Genomic DNA, 14476 nt, shown 5'->3' with positions numbered 1-14476 from the left:
AGCCTTCGAGATCGCGTTGGTCCCGTTAGCCGCAATGAAGTTGGCGCACCCCGAGCAATTGCCCTCCTTGAGCCGGAGATAGAAGAAGTGGCGAAGCAGCGCCACAGATGGCATCACCCCCACAAATGCCTCACGATAAAAGGCGAAGATCGACAGGAGAAGGACTGAGTTGGGATGGAGATGAAGGGCATGCAGCTTGTAGTGGCTGAGGACAACGTAGAAGAAGTCGGAGAAACGGGGGACCAGCCCTGCGACGATGCTATTCATGAAGAAGGGATAGAAGGTACTGCCTGAGGGCTCCGGCTCAGCGCAGCCAGCCCAGAGCATGGTCTTCCCCCCTCATTGCTGCCGTCCGCCATCAGCAGGAGCGTAGCGGCGAGGTTTTTCTTCGAGACATTAGGCGCGCTCAAAGCCGGCTCGTACCAGGAAGGCGAGTGCACGGCCTTCGCCTTGTCGGACGCCATTGACTGCAAGCTCAGAGAGGGGTTCGTATGGATCTGGAGTCTTTCGGGGTGAGAAGGAGAAAGGGGATCTGGAGCAAGACGAAGGAAGGTAATAAAGGCTCTGCAGCGCGTGCCAGCCTTTTGTCCGGTGAGGACGGTTGCCGAGGTAGCATGGGGAAGCGGAGACGCCCACGTCCCGTTAGTCACCACGCGTCAATCAAGGCCGCAGGCGGTTGGGGCCCGCGGCGCTCTGCACTTGCCCTTTGGCTTGGCCTCGAAGCCAAGTCCGAGCGCGCCTTGGGCCCGGGGGCTACTATTGGCGTCCTGGGAACGGGGGTACCCAGACCTGCCTGCCTGCGGCCCATGGCGTGGCTCCACCAACGGCCTGTTATGACCCATCTTCAGCAGCAACCACTCAAGCCCCTCACGAGGGGCCAAGCCTCGTGAGGCGGACGACACCAAGACCTCCTCAAGGGCAGCGTCACTAGGCTGGCTCCCGAGGAGCAGAGATATCTATGCGAGGGGCACCTCGCGAGGTTCATGTGACGTGATCCATGACGACCAAGGCCAGGCGGGCGCTAGCGGGCGCACCAGTTTCCTCTTTATTGCTAAAGAGGTAGGCGCAGGCAAGGAGTCCTGAGGCGTCAGGCAAAGATTTCCATATCGGTGCAACGAGACCAAGACCAGCAGGACGGCAGGACGGAGGTCATCGCTGAGCCAACTGCTACATCACCACCAGAGCCTTTGGCAGGCGAAGACCACCTTTTGTCAGGATAGCTTGTACTAGTTGTCTCCCTTCAAAATTGGCCGTTGTGGGATCCCTTCCCGCCTACATTTGGGAAGAGGACCAAGGCCTCTATAAATAGGACTAGCCACCACCATAAGAAGGGGACAGATCATTCAGACCACCCTCATACGCACCAGCTCACCGAGCTCAAGAACACCTCTCCTCAGGAGGTTGTTCTTAGCTTGTACTTGTTCATCCTCAGCCTACAAGGCAATCCACCACACCACACTGGAGTAGAGTATCACACCACAACGGTGGCCCGAACCAGTAGAAACCCTCGTGTCTCTTGTTCTTGGGTTCGTCGAGCTAGGCCTTGAGATCGTTGTGCGAGCGAGCTGGGGAGAGAGAGTTCTTCATGCGCACCCCATGGTTCGAACCTCAAGGGTTTGCCGGAACCCACAATACGACACGCGCGGCCGGGTGGTCAGACGGCTAGAAGAATTCGAAGCAAGTAAAGAAAAGAGAACTAGAAAACTTACTACAGGCGGCGGGTTAGCGCGCCTTTACGGCTCCTTGCCGAACCGCCAGTCCGTCTCCGAGAGCTTGCAGTCAGAGAAGAAGTTTACCAACCGGACCACCTCCACGTCCGGCAGCACTTTGGTGCACATCCGGCACGGCTCCCGGCGCCCACTCATGCTGCTGATGAGGTGGGGCCGGGCTTGAAGAGGCAGCACCCGGCGCTCCACAAAGGTGGCCAGCAAGTTCGAGGCCCTAAGGCCCCCCGACTCCGTCATCTCTTGGAGTCGGGTGACAGCGGTGGAGGCGGCAGCCGACAGGTTCTTCTGTCAGAATTTCCAATTGGTGCGAGGCTCGGCAGGGAAGCCGGCCGCGTAGGCCGGCAGGTTGACGTAGTCCAGCATCGCGCGTATATTCTGGACGTAGAAGTAAGACTTCTACCACAGCTTGGCCGACTGCAGTAGCGCGAGGGCCGGGAAGAGAACCCCGGTGCCAGAGCTCCGCACCGCGAAGCAGGCCCCGCACTGGGCCGCCTCGTCCTTGGCGGCGGTGCCGAGCTTGAGGTAGAAGAGTTCTCCCCATAGCTCCAGCATTGGCAAGACACCGAGATACCCCTCGCAGAGGGTGACGAAGGTGGCCAACAGCACCATCGTGTTCGGCATGAGGTGGTGGGGCTGGAGTCGGTGGAAGTCAAGGAACGAGCGGAGAAAACCGCTCGCCGGCAGACCGAACCGTAGAGAAAATGCGACCGGAAGACGACGTGCTCACCGTCCTCCGGCGACGGCAAGATCTCCGTCTCGGGAGGAATGCGCACCTGCACATGCGCCGCGCGAGGCAGCCAACGCATCTGGTGAAGGAAGTGGAGGTGGTCGTCGTGGACGATGGAGCCGTGTACGTCCATTTTGCATCATGTTTTCTTACTGTTATTTATGATGTTTTTATCCATAATAGTGATTTTTGAATTAATTCTAATGCCTTTTCACTCATAATTTGCAAGGTACACACCAAGAGGGAGAATTCCGGCAGCTGGAAATCTGGACCTGAAAAAGCAACGTCAGGCCACCTATTTTGCACAACTCCAAACAAGCTGAAACTTCACAGGGATTTTTTATGGAATATGTAAGAATTACTGGAGCCAATAACTACCATAGGGGGCCACCAGGTGGGCACAACCCACCTGGGTGCACTAGGGCCCCCAGGCACGCCCTGGTGGGTTGTGGCCTCCTCGGCCCACCTCCGGTGCCCATCTTCTGGTATATAGGTCATTTTGACCTAGAAAAAATAAGGAGGAGACTTTCGGGATGGAGCGCCGCCGTCTTGAGGGGGAACTTGGGTATGAGCACTTTTGCCCTCCGACAGAGCAATTCCGCCGGGGGAACTTCCCTCCCGGAGGGGGAGAGCATCGTCATCATCATCACCAAGAACTCTCCCATCTTGGGGAGGGCAATCTCCATCAACATCTTCAACAGCACCATCTCATCTCAAAACCTAGGTCATCTCTTGTGTTAAATCTTGTTACCGGAACTATAGATTGGTGCTTGTGGGTGACTAGTACTGTTGATTACATCTTGTAGTTGATTACTATATGGTTTATTTGGTGGAAGATTATATGTTGAGATCCAATATGCTATTTAATACTCCTTTGATCATGAGCATGTTTATCATTTGTGAGTAGTTACTTTTGTTCTTGAGGTCACGGGAGAAATCATGTTGCAAGTAATCATGTGAACTTTATATGTGTTCGATATTTTGATAGTATCTATGTTGTGATTCCCTTAGTCGTGTCATGTGAACGTCAACCACATGACACTTCACCATATTTGGGACTAATGGAATGCATTGTGGAGTAGCAATTAGATGGTGGGTTGCGACAGTGACAGAAACTTAAACCCCAGTTTATGCGCTATGTTCTAAGGGACCGATTGGATCCAAAAGTTTAATGGTATGGTTAGAATTTATTCTTAATACTTTTATCGCAGTTGCGGATGCTTGAGGGAGGGTTAATAATAATTAGGAGGTTTGTTCAAGTAAGAACAACACCTAAGCATCGGTCCACCTAGATATCAAATGATCAAAGTAGCGAACAAAAATCGAACCAACATGATGAAAGTGACTAGATGAAATTCCCGTGTACCCTCTAGAACGCTTTGTTTATCATAAGACACTGTTTTGGCCTGTCCTTTGCCTCAAAAGGATTGGGCTACCTTGCTGCACTTTTGATACTACTATCGTTACTTGCTCGTTACAAATTATCGTGCTATCAAACTACTTCGCTACTTACAATTTCAGCACTTACAGACATTACCTTACTGAAAACTTCTTGTCATTTCCTTCTACTCCTCGTTGGGTTTGACACTCTTACTTATCGAAAAGAGCTACAATTGATCCCCTATACTTGTGGGTCATCAAGCCGTCCCAGTCGCCGGAGCGCCCGCCGCACACCATGGATATGGTTGTTCGGTGGCGGCGCGGAGCGGTCGCGTAGGGGCGGCGCCGCGGCGATTCGGAGAAGTCTTGTGACGGTGGGCTGCAGCAACGCTCCGGCGACAAGCAGCGAGGTGGCGTGTGTGCATTCTGCCGCCTCCTCCTCCCCCTACTTATAGGCCCGCGGCGGCGGAGCCGTGGACGCGAGACATGGGGGTCGTGGGATTAACTGCGCCCACTTGACCCACGACCCCGCACCTTCTGCGCCATAACGACGTGAAGTTAATGCGCCTCAGAAGGGCAACGGTTTGCCTCGGCCGCAGCGGATCCGCGCGCGCCGAGGCCCTATAGTGGTGGGCCCGGGCCTGCGGCGATGTTCCGTCGCGCGCGTGGGCTGGCAGGCCGGCCTGGTCTACGGGTGGCGCGTGGCGAACGAGCAACGAGCGGCAAGCCTGTCACCCGGCTGGGGCGCCACCCGACCTCTACCCCGACGTTTCGAATTCATCAGTCGGCCGGCCGCTCCTTGGCTAGCTCCTAGCAGACCACGTTGCCAGAAGACAGATGAAGCATGATTACCAGATCACTTCGAGTAGGAAGCTGCTGAGGCTCCTCGATTTCAGTTGTGGCGCCCCACCAGCTTCGGGGACTACTGTCGGAGTAAATGACCACGGGTAGCCTCATCAGCCCCCATGGTATTTTAAGACATCGGGGCTAGCTGCACCCCTCACGCCTCCCGGATGACAGGCCGACCCTTTAGGCCGCCTGGTCTGACGAGCCGGCTATTAGAAAGAGGTAGGCTCTCGGAAGGCGGCCGCGGGGGGGCTGACTCCTATCCGGCGGCCCCTCGTTCCCTCAAAGTTTGCACCCCATTACCGCGACGAGATGGGGCTTGGCTACAATGCGACCTGCAAGATGCGACCCCATCTTCGGAGAAGAGGGAGTACGAGGGGAGGTCCGTTCTTCACGGTGTAGGATCGATAAAAGGATGGGGATAACTAGCTGCAAGCAGCCAAAAAATGGAAAATAAGTGATTATGACCCGACGAGGAGGATGCTCACCGAAGCTTGCAATCCGAACATTCGCCGATCCACAACCCGCAATACTACTCCATACAACCACGCTCAAGTCGTGGAGCACGAGATAGGTGCAATCCGCAAGGAAAGCCACGAACTCTAAGCCACACAACACGATCTAGTCATCGAGCAGGAATTAGGAGCAATTTCTCAAGGAATCACGAGAATAAGGGTAAGAAGATCTCTCCAAGCTCAAGAGGAGTCTATGTCTTTGGTCTTCAATAGAAATGGCAAAAGTCCCCAACGAAGGGATGAGCTAGCCTATTTATAATCGGGACAACCCCCTGGATAGGCGTGGAAACAAACTAGCTTTGGGAACCAGCTTAGGTGTGAAAGAGAACCGGCTTTGGTTTGACTAAATGGCTTCGAGACTTAATGAGGTAGCTTCTAGAAAACTCTCGTTGGAGGTGGTTAGCAGTTCCCCAACAAACATTGTTCACTAGAATCAAACAATGTTTCCTTCAGTGGCATAGTCGAGTTCTAGAAACCTTTCGCAAGTTGGGATATCCAAACTCATGCAAAACATTGTTTCAACAGAATCGGAACAATGTTTCTTCAGCAGACAACTCATTTCTTCATGAATTCGTAACTTTGTTTCTTTGCCATAAAACATTGTTTTGCACGGACTGAAATGTGTTTGCCCTTCTTTGATATCGCACCTGAGTTCAACCAAAAACAAAGGAGGTGAAGGCACAACCATGTTTTCAACGTCAAATGATAGACTTAAGTTAGCATTCACCTGATCATGTATTTGCATTGTGTGACTTTTGGTGATTGGACCTTTGATGGTTGGTGGTGTGGTGCCCATGGTTGGGATGTCCTCATCATCCTCCCCCTCTTGAGAAGGAGTCGTCCTTGACTCTAAAGGCCCAAAGTATGGGGAAAGTTCAGGGACATTGAAGGTTGGGCTAACACCATATTTTCTGGAAGATCGATCTTATAAGCATTGTCGTTGATCCTTTCGAGCACCACAAATGGTCCATCACCGTGTGGCTGCAACTTGCACTTGCGTTGCTCAAGAAAACGGTCCTTCCGAAGGTGTACCCATAAGAAATCGCCTTGCTCGAACACCAGCTTCTTCCTGGTCTTGTTTACCCACTTCGTATATTGTTCTGTCATTTTCTCAATGTTATCCTTTGCCTGGGCATGAAGTTTCTTGACAAAATCTTCACTCTTACTTGCATCGAGGCTAGTTCGTTCCAGCATTGGCCAAGGCAAAAGATCGATGGGAGCAATAGGTTTGAATCCATAAACAAGTTCAAATGGGCAAAATTTAGTGGTCGAATGTACCGCCCTGTTATACACGAACTCCACATGAGGTAGGCACTCTTCCCACATCTTTAACTTCTTTTTGAGGACTGCTCGTAGAATCATGGACAACGTTCGGTTGGCAACTTCAGTCTTTCCATCATTTTGTGGGTGGCATGTCGTGGAAAATAGGAGCTTAGTGCCAAGTTTTCCCCACAAGGTCTTCCAAAAGTAGCTCAGAAATTTTGTGTCACGATCTGTCACAATCGTGCGTGGTACTCCATGTAGCCGCACAACTTCCCTGAAAAACAGATCAGCAATGTGTGAAGCATCATCGCTCTTATGACGTGGGATAAAATGTGCCATTTTGCTAAAACGATCAACTACCACAAACACCGAGTCACTCCCCCTCTTAGTCCGTGGTAAACCAAGAACAAAATCCATAGAAATATCTTCCCACGGAGTATTCGGAATAGATAGAGGAGTATATAAACCATCAGGATTCAAACGGGACTTAGCTTTGTGACAAATCTCGCATCTCATCATGTAGCGTTCCACGTCACGTCTCATTCGCGGCCAAAAGAAGTGATCAACGAGTACACTTTCAGTTTTCTTGGCTCCAAAATGTCCCATGAAACCACCAGCGTGAGCCTCCTGCAAGAGCAACAAACGAACAGAACAATCTGGGATACACAATTTGTTAGCTCAAAATAGAAATCCATCATGCAAGTGAAACTTCTCCCATCCTTTTCCCTTGTTACACTTTGAAAATGGTTCAGCAAAGTATGAGTCGTTAGCATACAATTCTTTGATGCTTTCTAAACCAAGGATTTTAACATCAACTTGGGAAAGTAAAATGTGACGCCTAGACAATGCGTCGGCAACAACGTTATCTTTCCCTTTCTTGTACTTGACAATATAAGGAAAAGACTCTACGAACTCACTCCATTTTGCATGTCTATGGCTCAGTTTGACTTGGTCCTATAGATGTTTTAAAGATTCATGGTCAGAATGTATTACAAACTCTTCTGGCCACAAGTAATGCTACCATGTTTCTAGAGATCGAACAAGTGCATACAATTCTTTGTCATAGACGGAATAATTAAGGGTTGGACCATTAAGCTTCTCACTAAAGTAGGCAATGGGTTTACCTTCTTGCATTAGAACTCCACCAATGCCAACACCACTTGCATCACATTCAATCTCAAATGTCATACCAAAATCAGGAAGTGAAAGTAATGGGGCTGATGTCAATCTCGTCTGCAGTTCTTGGAAGGACTTTTTTTGGGCATCACCCCATTGGAATGGAGTGTCTTTCTTCATTAGCTCATTCATGGGTGCCGCAATGGTGCTGAAATTCTTGATGAACCGACGGTAGAAACCTGCAAGTCCGAGGAAATTACGTACTTGGCTCACATTTTGTGGAGGCATCCACTCACGAATAGCCTTGATCTTCTCTTCATCGACCTCCACACCTTTTGCTGAAACAACAAAGCGAAGAAACACAACCTTGTTTGTGCAAAATGTGCACTTTTCCACGTTAGCATACAACTTTTCCTCCCGTAGGACAGCAAGCACACATTTTGTATGTCCAACATGATCCCCCAATGTTTTGCTATAAATCAATATGTCATCAAAGTAAACCACTACAAACTTGCCAATGAAGGATCTAAGCACATGATTCATCAATCTCATGAAAGTACTAGGTGCATTCATTAATCCAAAAGGCATAACCAACCATTCATACAAGCCACATTTTGTCTTAAATGCAGTTTTCCATTCGTCACCCTCTTTCATTCTTATTTGGTGGTAACCACTTCACAAATCAATTTTGGAAAATATGGTGGAGCCACAAAGTTCATCAAGCATGTCATCGAGCGTAGGAATTGGGTGCCATATCTCACAGTTATGTTTTTAATGGATCTACAATCAGTGCACATGCGCATGGTACCATCTTTCTTTGGAACTAAAAGTATCGGAACAACACAAGTACAAAGACTTTCCCTTACATACCCTCTGTTAAGATCTTCTACTTGCTGCTGAATTTCCTTCGTCTCCTCTGGGTTTGATTGGTACGGTGGTCGGTTTGGTAGTGGGGCGCCCGGAACCAAGTCGATTTGGTGCTCAATGCCCCGGTTCGGTGGCAAACCAGGTGGTACCTCCTTGGGAAACACATCCTCATACTCCTACAAAAGATCCAAAGCAACACTAGGAAGAGTTGAGGATAAATCGTTAGCAGCCAATAAAGTTTCCTTGTACATGAGTACAAAGAATGGAGTATTATGTTCTCTCAATTCCCGCATATCCCTTTTCCTAGCCGTCATAACTAATCCTTGTTTTTCCCGGGGCTTGGTCATATTTGGCTATGGAGCTTTTGGCTGTGGAAACACTCTCTCACTATGTTGGTGGCTCACTCGTTGTGTATGATCACTATCTCCCTTTTTCTTTCCTTTTATTTTTATCTCATCGAGATAGACTTCCTCGGCTGTCATGGGCAGCCAAGTGAACTTTTCTCCCTAATGGACAAAACATAAGCGATTCGCATGCCTGCTAATTTGCACATCACGGTCATGCAACCACGGTCGTCCAAGAAGCAAGTGACAAGCATGCATCGGCACCACATCACACTCAACATCATCTTGATATGTCCCAACTGAAATTGGTATGTGCATGCTACTAATCACCTTAATTGCACCACAATCATTCAACCATTGCATGCGATATGGGTGTGGGTGATGTTTTGTTTGCAATTGAAGCTTCTCGACCATCTCTGTGCTTGTAATATTGTTGCAGCTGCAGCTATCAACAATCACTCGACATATCTTTGAGTTGACAAGGCAACGGGTATGGAAAAGATTATGCCGCTGCCCCTTGTCCTCCTCCACAACCTGGGCGTTAAGTGAACGACATACAACCAAAGCTTCTCCATCAAGTTCCTCATGAGATAAAATAGTTCCTCCTACTTCCCTACCTTGCTCCTCTTCCACTTCATCATTGCCACCTTCAGGGTTGCTTTCAGAGTCCCATTCACCTCATTCATTGATGATCATAGTTTGTTTGCTTGGACATTCGGAAGAAATATGACCTCTTACTTTGCACTTGTGGCATTGAATGTTGCTGTGGCGGGTAGAACTCTTTTCTGGAGGTGGAGGAGAGGATACTCCTGCTGTAGCTGATGACCTCTTCTCTTGATTGCGAATAGCAGGTGAGGAAGCCATCGAGGCATGTGGGTGTCTAGGTGGTGCACCCTCAAACTAACAACCATATGGCTCTTGTGCTCGCTGCCATGAGTGTGTGGTTGTGCGGCCTTGGAAAGCACGAGTACGACCATTACGCATATTCTTCTTCTCAACTCTTATAGCTTGATGTACCACATCTTGTAATGTATCATAAGGAAACATCTCCACAAAATCTGATATTTCATCATTCAGCCCATGTAAAAATCTCGCCATCTTTGCCTCATCACTTTCACGGGTTCTTGTCCGAATTAGCAGCACCTCCATCTCTTTATAGTACTCCTCAATTGTGAGGGAACCTTGAGTGAGCCCCTGCAACCGCTTGTACAGTTTCCTCTCATAGTATGATGGAACAAAACGACGCCTCATGACTTCCTTCATCAAAGTCCAACTGCGGATATGATTATTGCCTGACATCAACCGATCGTCTTGCAGCTGATTCCACCATGTAAGAGCATAACCAGAGAACTCCATAACAGCAAGATCAACTCTCTTGGCTTCAGAAAAACCATGGATGCAAAAGATTTGATCACACTTCTCTTCCCACTCAATATATGCATCCAGATCCTCTTTTCCCGTGAATGATGGCACATGTAACTTCACTCTCGCTTGCTTGTCACTGTCATCCTGATCACGACGGTCGTAATGAGGACCAATGCGACCAAAAATAGCACCACGGCGAGGCGGGGACTAGGGTTGATAGTCCCCCATGCCTTCATCTTCGTCACCATGCTCGGAGAGATCTTCGAGGAAGATGGCATCACCATCCCGCGGGGGTCATGGCCTCGCCCGCGAGCTTCTACTCCATGTAGCCCACCCTCACGGGCACCAGAAAAGTCGCCACGCCTCCGTTCAGCACCAACAGCAGGGGCGCCGTGCGCAGCAGCTCCTGCTGCTCTTCCACGACCAATATGGCGATTGTTATTTTCTTGACGTTGCCGGTTGTCGGCGGCCAGCGAGGCAATGGGGATATGTTGATGTTGATCCCCATTATCCGCGATAGGAAGATGACCACCAAACATCCTTCGCATAGCTGCAACTATAGTCTCCTCAATCATATCACCAAGTGCTGCGCGATTTTTTGGGAGATCATCTTCCACATATTGCTGTCCATGTACACTCGAGTTGTATCCTGCCATGTTAACTCTAGGAAACAAGTGGAAAAAAGAAAAATATATGTGGAAAACACTAAGCTCACCTTCTTGCTTACCCAAATTCTAATGATTCCTTGGCGGCTGTGCGGAAGTAGCAAATCAGGAGTGGACGGGCGAATGAAAGGAAGGAAGCTGACGGTTTCTAGGTGGATCTGGGTGGGGTAAAAAGGGAGGGCTAGTGCTGAGATCCAATCGATGCAAACCAAATAAACAAGAAAAATTTGTCGATCCTTGCACCACGTTTGAGCTGCAACACTTGCCACTACAACTTCTGAAATTTCTCACCAAACTGAAAATGATTGCACACTTGCTCAACAATTTCTCTTCTTTTTTTGCTCTTTTTTTCCTCTCTTTTTTTTTGCAACACAATATATCCAACAACAAGACTCAAAGAAAAACAACAGGAACTTTGGATAGAACTTGGTGCAAACACAAAGAGGAAAGCAAACAACTAGATCTCAACAACAAAGGCTTGGATTTTTTGTGGCTTTTTGGCTTTGGACTCTAGGATGGGGAAAACCAAACTAAATAGGATAGATCTAGCAACAAAGATACATATCCTACCATGTAAACTTGCTTTGAATACCAGATGATGTGACCCCGTCTTCGGAGAAGAGGGAGTACGAGGGGAGGTCTGATCTTCACGGTGTAGGATCGATAAAAGGATGAGGATAACTAGCCGCAAGCAGCCGGAAAATGGAAAATAAGTGATTATGACCCGACGAGGAGGATGCTAACCGAAGCTTGCAATCCGAACATTCGCTGATCCACAACCCGCAATACTACCCCACACAACCAGGCTCAAGTCGTGGAGCACGGGATAGGTGTAATCCGCAAGGGAAACCATGAACTCTAACCCACACAACACGATCTAGTTGTGGAGCACGAATTAGGAGCAATTTCTAAAGGAATCACGAGAATAAGTGTAACAAGATCTCTCCTATCTCAGGAGGAGTCTATGTCTTTGGTCTTTGATAGAAATGGAAAAAGTCCTTAACGAAGGGAAGAGCTCGCCTACTTATAATCGGGACAACCCCCCTGGATAGGTGTGGAAATAAACTAGCTTTGGTAACCATCTTAGGTGTGAAAGAGAACCAGCTTTGGTTTGACTAAATGGCTTCGAGACTTAATGAGGTAGCTTCTGGAAAACTCTCATTGGAGGTGGTTGGCAATTCCTGACCAAACATTGTTCACTTGAGTCAAACAATGTTTCCTTCAGCAGCATAGTCGAGCTTTGGAAACCTTTCGCAAGTTGGGATATCAAAACTCGTGCAAAACATTGTTTCATCAGAATTGGAACAATGTTTCTTCAGCAGACAACTCATTTCTTCATGAATTCCTAACTTTGTTTCTTCGCCATAAAACATTGTTTTCCACAGACGGAAATGTGTTTGGCCTTCTTTGATATCGCACCTGAGTTCAACCAACAACAAAGGAGGTGAAGGAACAACCATGTTTTCAAGGTAAAATGATAGGCTTAAGTTAGCGGTCACCTGATCATGTATTTGCATTGCGTGACTTCTTGTGATTGGACCATTGATGGTTGGTGGTGTGGTACCCATGGTTGGGATGTCCTCATCACCTGCCACCCCCGAATCCAGGACAGAATGTGGCCACAGTGCTGGCGGCGGGCCCTACCTGTCGGCCGAGTTCACGACAGCTGGCGGGACCCACCAAGCTGGGGGGCCCAGCAGCCGGCGCCCAGAGACACTAACGGCCGGGTCCTACACCCGGCCGGATTAGCATTGTACCCCTGGGGGGTTAGGCCTATTACCCCCAGGCTCACCCATACAAACGGTTCCAAATCCTAGCCAGCATACACACATGTAGAGAGAAGTAGAGGAGCTAGGCTTGCCCTTCTTCCTCTAGCCAAACAGCTCAAGGAGCAATCTTGTAGCTACTCTATTGACGATAATCATCATGCAGAGACCCCGCAGAGTAGGACTAGGGGTGTTATCTCCACGGAGAGCCCCGAACCTAGGGAAGATTCGCAGGGGTATGCGGTCCCGCTCACTCCCGCTTCCAGAGCTCGGCGACGTACTCTTGTCCCCATCCATGATATGCCACCCCCTGGCATATGTTGGTAGATATCCCCGACATCTCCTATGTGTGTTGATCAATAAGAAAATCAAGGAGTACGAGGAGTGCTTACCCATCGCTGAGTACGCCTACAATCGAGCAAGACATTCGACTACCGGCAAGTCCCCCTTCGAGGTCATGTACGGTTTCAACCTGTTGTCCCCATTGGGCATTCTACCGCTACCACTACAAGAGTGCATCAACATGGACGCGAACGCACGACCGAGCTATCTCAAGAATGTGCATGAAGATACGAGACAAGCAATCGAGCGCCAAGTAAACCGCCTCATGACTAAGATCAACATCAACAAGCACACTATGATATTCAACATCGGAAATCTTCTGTGGATACACCTTCGCAAGGACTGCTTCCCCAACGAATGCAAGTCCAAACTTCTACCTCAAGTCGACAGCCCCATCAAGTGATCGCACGCTACAACAACAATGCATACAAGATCGATATACCGCGCGACAAGTACCACGTGAGCGATGTGTTCAACGTCAAGGATCTCTCTCCCTACCATGGTGATGAGGTTTTCGATCCGAGGTCAGATCTTTCCCAAGGGGGAGATGATGCGAAGCATCCTAAGATTATCCCCATGGACCTACCTATGTCTTCCCAAGCGCCAAGTGGACTGATGACACGAGCACGTGCAAGAGCTCTCGAGACCGAGGTGACATCTTTCGTTAGTGATATTCCATATGACCCATGTGAGACATGGCTGCTACCTAAAGCCGGAATTCTATGTGTGATTAGGTATGAAGAACGCCCTCTCGGAGATGCTCGTGAAGACGGACAAGTCCCCAAGTGCACGGATGAAGAGAACCAATGGAAGGAACCGGAGAAGTCTCCAGGACCCGGACAGCCGGCCCCTGGAGAGCGCAGCCTAGCTGTAGTCCAGCAGCCAAGGCTACAGGGCCCGAATATCCGGCCGAGCCCCGGACATCTGACGCCACCCTAGAAATCTGGCCCGTTGATCACAGAACACCACCGAGCCGCCCGAAGACCGGCCCCGGACATCCAGCCACCATGGCCCAGGCATCTGCCCCTCCCCCCCGGAAGACCCGGACATCCGTCCCCCTCTGTCTGCGCATAGTAGCGGGTCGAAGCCCATATACCCTTTCGCCCCCGTAGACTATATATACTCCTTCTCCCATAACGTTTTAGGGTTAGCATTGTGATAGCTCATTTTGGTGATAGAGCTGTGCTCATCCACATGTACCACTACTCCTTTGGAGATCAAGGCGTCCTAGGAGAAAATCCCCCAAGTGAATTCAAGACCCCGTCTAGGGAAGACCCCCTAGTGGATTCAAGACCTCCTTCATGGAGATGAACTAGTTACCCCTTGTATCCCCCTTTGTTGGATTTGAACCTTTGTTTCCCTCTTGTGTACTTGGATCTAGCACATGTGTGATTGGATCTAGTTGATTAGAGTGTTTTCCTCTTGTGTGTTATTCGTGTTCTTATGGAATACCCCTTCAAATCGTGAAAAATCAGCCATTAGGGTTCCACCCTACATCAGGCAACCCGATACCGGTTGGCTACATCTCGATCGCACGGGGGTTCGATCGGCTT

General features: G+C 49.3%; 1 pseudogene; it reads right to left on the bottom strand.

Annotated features, from left to right (window-relative positions):
- Positions 1–6691: 6691 nt before the first annotated feature.
- On the bottom strand, positions 6692–10658 carry LOC141022639 (uncharacterized; annotated as a pseudogene).
- Between the last annotated feature and the right edge of the window lie 3818 nt (positions 10659–14476).

The sequence above is a fragment of the Aegilops tauschii genome, chromosome 5, assembly GCF_002575655.3.
Source record: "Aegilops tauschii subsp. strangulata cultivar AL8/78 chromosome 5, Aet v6.0, whole genome shotgun sequence".
In the NCBI taxonomy this organism is placed as follows: domain Eukaryota; kingdom Viridiplantae; phylum Streptophyta; class Magnoliopsida; order Poales; family Poaceae; genus Aegilops; species Aegilops tauschii.
This window is presented reverse-complemented; position numbering and strand designations above follow the sequence as displayed.